The sequence below is a fragment of the Marmota marmota genome, unplaced genomic scaffold (assembly GCF_001458135.2).
Source record: "Marmota marmota marmota unplaced genomic scaffold, marMar, whole genome shotgun sequence".
Classification (NCBI taxonomy): domain Eukaryota; kingdom Metazoa; phylum Chordata; class Mammalia; order Rodentia; family Sciuridae; genus Marmota; species Marmota marmota.
In genome coordinates, this window is record NW_026002626.1 from 20,625 (window position 1) to 27,282 (window position 6,658).

Consider the following 6,658-nt stretch of genomic DNA (forward strand, 5'->3'; position numbering starts at 1 on the left):
TATATATATATATATATATATATATATATGTATGTATGTATATTGTTGTTGTTGTTTTGTTTTGGTTGTAGTTTGACACAATACCTTTATTTAATTTTTATGTGGTGCTGAGGATTGAACCGAGCACCCTGCATGTGCTAGGTGAGCGCTCTACTACTGAGCCACAACCCCAGCTCCATCACATATTTCCTTCTAATTCTATTCAACATTGAAGAGTGTTGCCATCCAAGTTGAGCAGGACCATTTTCCTGTAGAAAATGTGGAAAATTAAAGTTCTCAAACATTTTTGCTTATTTATTTTTGTGGCTGTGATTCACCATATTTCTTATTTTTATTTTATTTTATTATCCAGTGGAAGAAGACAGAGAATAAAGTTCACAATCAGGAAAATAATCTATATCCACAGCCAGTGATCAGCCTTTGCACTCTCTGGAGAGACAAATAAACGGGAACCAAGAGAAAGGGGACCATACTGATAGGAAAATGAACAAAATGGGATAAGTGAAGGAAAAAAGAGAAAAAGAAAGCCAAGAAGGGAATGCTGAAGGAATTGGGAGACATGTTCAGGTAAGTCGTTACCACCATAAACTGGAGCATCCTTAAATATACAGTCATGCCCTTAACAACAGGGATACCTCTGAGAAAAGCATCTTAGGTGGTTTCATCATTGTGCACACATCTTGGAACTTACATGGCATAGCCTACTTCATGCTCAGCTATGTGGTACATGCTATTATATATGTGGTCTTTGGTTTACCAAAATATTAGGTGGCATATGACTGTATATTATGGTGACATTTAAATAAAAAATGCAAGAAGCACCAGTTTGAAAAAAATATCTTTGAAGACAATAAAATTCTTTTATCATTTCCAGCCTTAGCTACTGCACTTTTACTCTTTTCAGGATTTTGCTTTACTGATTTCAGCAGCTTTCAATATGATATCTTGCCAACAATGTAGATAACCCTGGGGAGGAAGGAGGGAGTCTTGTTTGTCTTCACTGTGTACAACAGGAAAAGGCCCATGGAAACAAAGGGCTATTAAAGTAGTGTTTGTTCTTTTTTTGTTTGGCACCAGTGGTTCATTATCTAGATTTAACCCAGAGTTCAAGTTGTGATAGCATTTAAAGGTCGATTAATGACAAGTCTAATAAAAAATGTTACACATAGAGCTTTAATTAAGCTGTGTTGATTAATTTAATACTTATTACTTTTAGTCTGCAAAAATTGATTAAACGTAATGTCTGCCTAATTCTTGACAGTTGTTTTTGTGTCCCTACATTATACTCTAGGATTACATCATATCATTTTTTCCAAATCATTGCTGTACAATAAAATTCACAAGTTGTTCAGAAGTTTCACTGAAACTCTCCCTTAAATGTTCATCTAAGGTGATTTATAATATTCAGGTGTTTAAAGTTAAATATAAAGATTTCCTGATTGTTTCATAAATTAAAGCCCTAAACATATCAAGATGATAGTTTAAAATTGAAATCATGTAGCACAGCCTCTTGACTTTTCAAAAAGGAGTTACCCTATGTTAAGAATCCCTTTCTTTTAACTTGTTTTTAATTGCAGAATGTGAAGAAGAGTTTTATTTTCATGGACTTAGGATCCTCATGTTGACCTCAATATCTCGGGGTGTTACAGGCATGTCAGATCTGGAAACGTGAGGAATCAGGACTCAGCCAGAAGGTCACACAACAAAGCAGATGTGTTCTGTAAATGTGTTAAGACAAGTGCATGAAAGAAGCAAACTATAGATCCATATTAACCTAAAATTTGGCCTGTTCAGAGTATTATCTTTGGTTTAAAATAGAATTCATTTCTCCAATCATTCAGAGCAGTGAGATATTCATCACTTTTATTAGACTTTTTCTTATTTATATACTGCTCCTTCTAAATCCATCTTCAGTCAAATCATCATTCTTCATTATATTCCATGTCCAAAAAATATTTATGGAACAAAATAGCTCTTACTGCTCCTGTGTTAGCCAGGGGGCTCTTCTTTCCATATATACAATCTGATGCCTCAGAAACTGGCACTACACAAAGCACAAGACACTGGCTGCTGTCCATCAATTAAAATTTAAGGAATTTGTTCTAGTGTCAACTTTAGAGAATAATAGGTAGAAGGAAACTTCCTGCAAGACTGCAGCATAGTCGCATTTCTAGGGCTCTCCTGAAGGCATATTGAAAACCAATGGCTTGCTAGTTTTCATTCATCAACCAACATTTATCTGATGGATAAAAGGGTTCTGGACTTGGGGATGTAATGTGTAAACAAATTTCTAGTCTTTTGAGATTACCTTCATTATAAATCATCTTTGTCTGCAATTTGCAACTTCAATGGTCGACTTACAATTTGGGGCCAGAGGAGTAGACTTTGGGCAAAATGTATATTGTTTTAAAGGAACCATGAACACTTCATGACCCTCCTTTCCTTAAATGGCTTGCAGAATATTATATGAAGTTTTCTCCAGATCTAAACCCATAGATTTTACGTATAATATGTATGGAGAGCCAGCCTTGTAGTAAAAAATTTTGACCTATTTAAAAGTTCAAAAACCTGCTTACTCTTGAAAATCAAATTATATATTCTGGAGCAGGGACTGAAGTTTCTTTTATTTTTTTTTTCTTTTCTTTTCTTTCTTTATTTTTTTAAATTAGGCTAATATTCTTCTAGTACTTAAGAATCGCTGGTAAGGAAATCATAGATACCTAAACTTCTCTGGATACCTGGAATCATTGGTTTGCTAAAGTCAGCCCTCATTTATTTATTGATGGGATTAGTTTTTATAAATTTTAATTAACATACACATTTCCACAAAATTGACTGCGAGAATTTGTAATGAGATGGCATCAAATATGTAGATAAATTTGGGGAGAACTAATATCTTCATAATATTCAATCTTCTAACCTGTGAGCAGTGGATTTTGCCACAAGCCACGATACCATTCCAGCAGAAGCAGTACAGTACCTGGCAGGATGGACATGAGAGGACAGTGGTAGCCAGGAGAAGGGAGTGCTGGAAAGGGAGGATTCATATTTCCATGGGCATCTGGAGAGAGGACTTCCGATGGGAAAATGAATAAGGGGCCAGTTGACACTGGGCTGCTTGGGTGTGGGGTCACAATGAACACGGCAGTATTCACACGAATCTGAGAAGGGGCACTAAAGGAAAGCTCAAAAAGTTCTCTGAACCTTGTGGCCGCTGAGGGTTGGTGGAGCTGATGAGGATAGGAACACTGATCTCCATGGAGTGGCAGTTGTGGGATGCATGAAAGGACTTGTTTGCCATGATGAGGGAAGTGAAAAAGTGGGGATTTTGGTGTTCTTTTTGGTGTCAGGAGTGCTTTGGGGCAATGCTGCTCTGGGCAGCTGCTGAGGTACATGTTTAAGCATCAACTCCTGGCATGGGAGGCTTATCCCATTCTGTCAGCTGCTTAGCATCCAAGTTAAACTCAGTGTAGGAAATTAGAAATATTCCTATTTATTCTCCCAACATTCCTTCAGCACAGCTTATATGCATTCTTCGGATCACAGTCAGAACATCATCCTTAACAAATGGAAGGCGGTCATTATCTGCTGCTTTTTTGTCTTTCACTTCAAAGTCATATAGTGCTTTGTACTGAGGCTGAGGGCTGAGGCAGTGGTTTAATAATCTGCACTAAGTCTGTTGGGAAAAAGCTATGGATCCCATTGACTTACCCTGTGGAACCAGTTTTCAACAACATGTCATCAAAAAATGATGATGTCACATTTGCTGAATTTAAAGTCTCTAGGCTCCTTTTATTCATAGTTTCGTAATGCTTAGGACATGGTAACAGGTATACCCCTCACTGGGGCCTCCAGCCTTGCACCCAAGGCTGCCATCCTCACTGGGATCTCTACAGATCTTTTGCACTACAATTAGCCATAGTGTTGCCCTGAATCCTTAATGCATTTGTTCAATTGGTTCCACTGCCGCCACTGGCTAGGATTCCAAGGGCTGTGATTGATGCCATCCAGAAGCCTGACCAGCAGGATGTTACCTGGAAGCGCATCATGGGAGCCAACAAGAGTCCTCCACTTGGAAAAACTGAGGGAACTTACAATCCCAGCAAACATGCTTTGCAAAACCTGTGCTGGCAAGGCAAGACTTTTCCAGAAGCACTGAGGACACTCCAAAGATCCAAGGAGACAGATTCAACCATCTTGATGTACTTTAATGAGAAAAGGATTTAGAAATGTTCATTAGTTGTGTGCAGCTCTTATAATGATTTATGTAACATCCATGTTCTAATTTGCTCTTGTGTCTTGGCTCCTCCTCCTTGTTCTTGGTCCCCACAGTGGTGGCCATGGCCAATGCAGATTCCCCCCAGCCTTGCCTTCTGATCCCTGTTTCTCTGAAGCAGGCACAGTGGCCTCTGGATACTCGTCTCTGCTGCCCACCTCTATGCGCAGACACATTACACAAGTGTCACTGCCTCCCACTTGCCCAACCTTAAATGTTATTGTTTAAATCAATTGAATGCTCGGTGGGTTAAAAACCAATACATGAGAGATGGGATAGTACAAATTTCTATCCTGGCTTGAATATTTTGTGTCTGTGTGACTTTGGAAAAAGGACCTAACTTCTCTGCTTTCTTTTTCTCTGGTGGTAGTAATAGTCCCTGTCGTAGGGAACCACAGGCACTACAGACAAAGCTCCAATGCAGTGCATGTCAGGATACACACTCCAGACATGGCAGCACTTGTTACCCTGAGTGTAATAATCTATGAAACAAGAGCAGTAATGACAGTGACTTGTGGTGATGGGCAGCTGCCAGTGCAGAGGTAGCAAGGACCTTCACTCTTTCTGTGAAGCAGCTGAAGGACAGACACCAAGGTAGATGGGGCCTGGATGCTTGACACTGGTGACATATTCACAACTTTCCCCCTTTTCTTGCAGAATGTGCCCCAGGACCTGTCCATCTAGAGCTTTCGGCTGGAGTAGTCCCTCTTGTTGCAGACCTTGCAGGAGATGCTGGCTAACACGGTGGAGAACTTGGAAGGAGCAAGTACAATTTGGGATGGAGTATTTTAATGTGCTCAAGTGCTAGGAGATGGTGTCTCTTACAGGTATTGGAAATAATGTTTGCAGAGATAAGTCAATGGCTTTCACTTGTGACTCCCTTGGGGTTGACCTTCTGCTTTACCTAGCCACCCTATCAGATCTTTAACTTAAAAACAGAAATTCAAGTGGAATGTGATCTGTGTGGCTGCCTCTTGTGCTCATGGAAGCATCCTTTCTTGGACATCTGTGTGTCTTCCTGTGTCTTCAGAGGTCTGACTTTCCTGTTTTGACCAATTGTTTGTGCATGGCTCTTTCCTATTGATCATTATTTATTGTCATAACTTTAACTGTGTGGCTATGTTCTAAGCTGTTGTTTGTCAAGTAAAATTTCATGGCACTGTTACATACGTTAGGTAATGAAATCACGGTGATATGGCTTTAGTGAATTGTAAATTTGCAAATACCTAATCATTTTCTCTTGAAAATTAAGACTTTTATTTCTGTCTACAAATTCAGATATTTTCCTTCAAAAATTTATATGTTGATTTTAATTATTTTCCATGTGACAAGCTCTTACTGAGTGGGTAGTACCCATTTTTAACCAATGCATCCAGTTTAACGTTAAGCAGAAGGAATAATGGTCATCTTTTTGGGTCTTCTCTATAATTTTTAGGGGCATTCTAAGTGCTACACTGTTGTGTGGTTTAATAAACTTGAGTATTTCCAGGAATAGAACCAAAATTTTTCTTTTTCATTAATGATCTCTGTATAGCTTTTATGGTTGAATTGTTATCCTAGTTGGGATGAGTAAATAGATTAGTAATACATGGTTCCAAAAAAATGAATGGTTAATTATATTGTAACATTGCACCATCCACAAGGAAATACTGTATCTCTGTAGTTTAAAAAATTTAATGTCACAGCTTAGAACTTTAATCAGGCTGTGTATGAATTCTAAATTAAATTGTAACATACATAATTTGGTGAAAATCTCCTCTAGGGAAGAGATGCATTTCATGGAGTTAGATTTTGCTTTCAGCGGCTGGTATTTTTTAGGTAGAAAACACTGTCAAATAGTTCAAGGGAAAAGTGTCTAAAATTTTAGGGGGGAGAAAGATTCTTATTTAGAAGCAGTTTTGATGATACCTAGGAGTGATATTCAAATATTTTACAACTGCCTTGGCATAAGTATCAGTCAATCAGAGTAAAGGCATAGTGCTGCAGGTTGTGGTGGTCTGAGTTATTTGTGGGGCTCCTGGAGGACCCCTGGTGTGGTCCAGGGATGTTTACCAAGAGGGATATTTTTTTCCCACTGTAGCAATAATTTTAGTCATGAGAGTGTTTACTGGTTGTATTTGATCCATGGATTCTGCTGGGAGTCATAGGAATCATCTTCCGGACTCCCTGGATGCCCATAGTGTCTCTCCTTGAGTTTCTTGATGTCTCCTTCAATCTCTTATGGTACTATGATGGTGAATCCTTTTGTCAAGCAAATTGACATGTCTCAGTAAATTTTGCACAGTAGATTCTCTGGAATGAAGATTCCCATTTCCTAGGGTAATGTGTCAGAAAGGAAACATTAATCTTTTCCTTTGGTGGTGGTGGTGGGGTACCAGGGAT

At 38.7% G+C, this 6,658-nt stretch overlaps 1 pseudogene; it reads right to left on the reverse strand.

Moving 5' to 3' along the window:
• Window positions 1-2,915: 2,915 nt before the first annotated feature.
• LOC125614571 lies at window positions 2,916-4,452 on the reverse strand (annotated as a pseudogene).
• Between the last annotated feature and the right edge of the window lie 2,206 nt (window positions 4,453-6,658).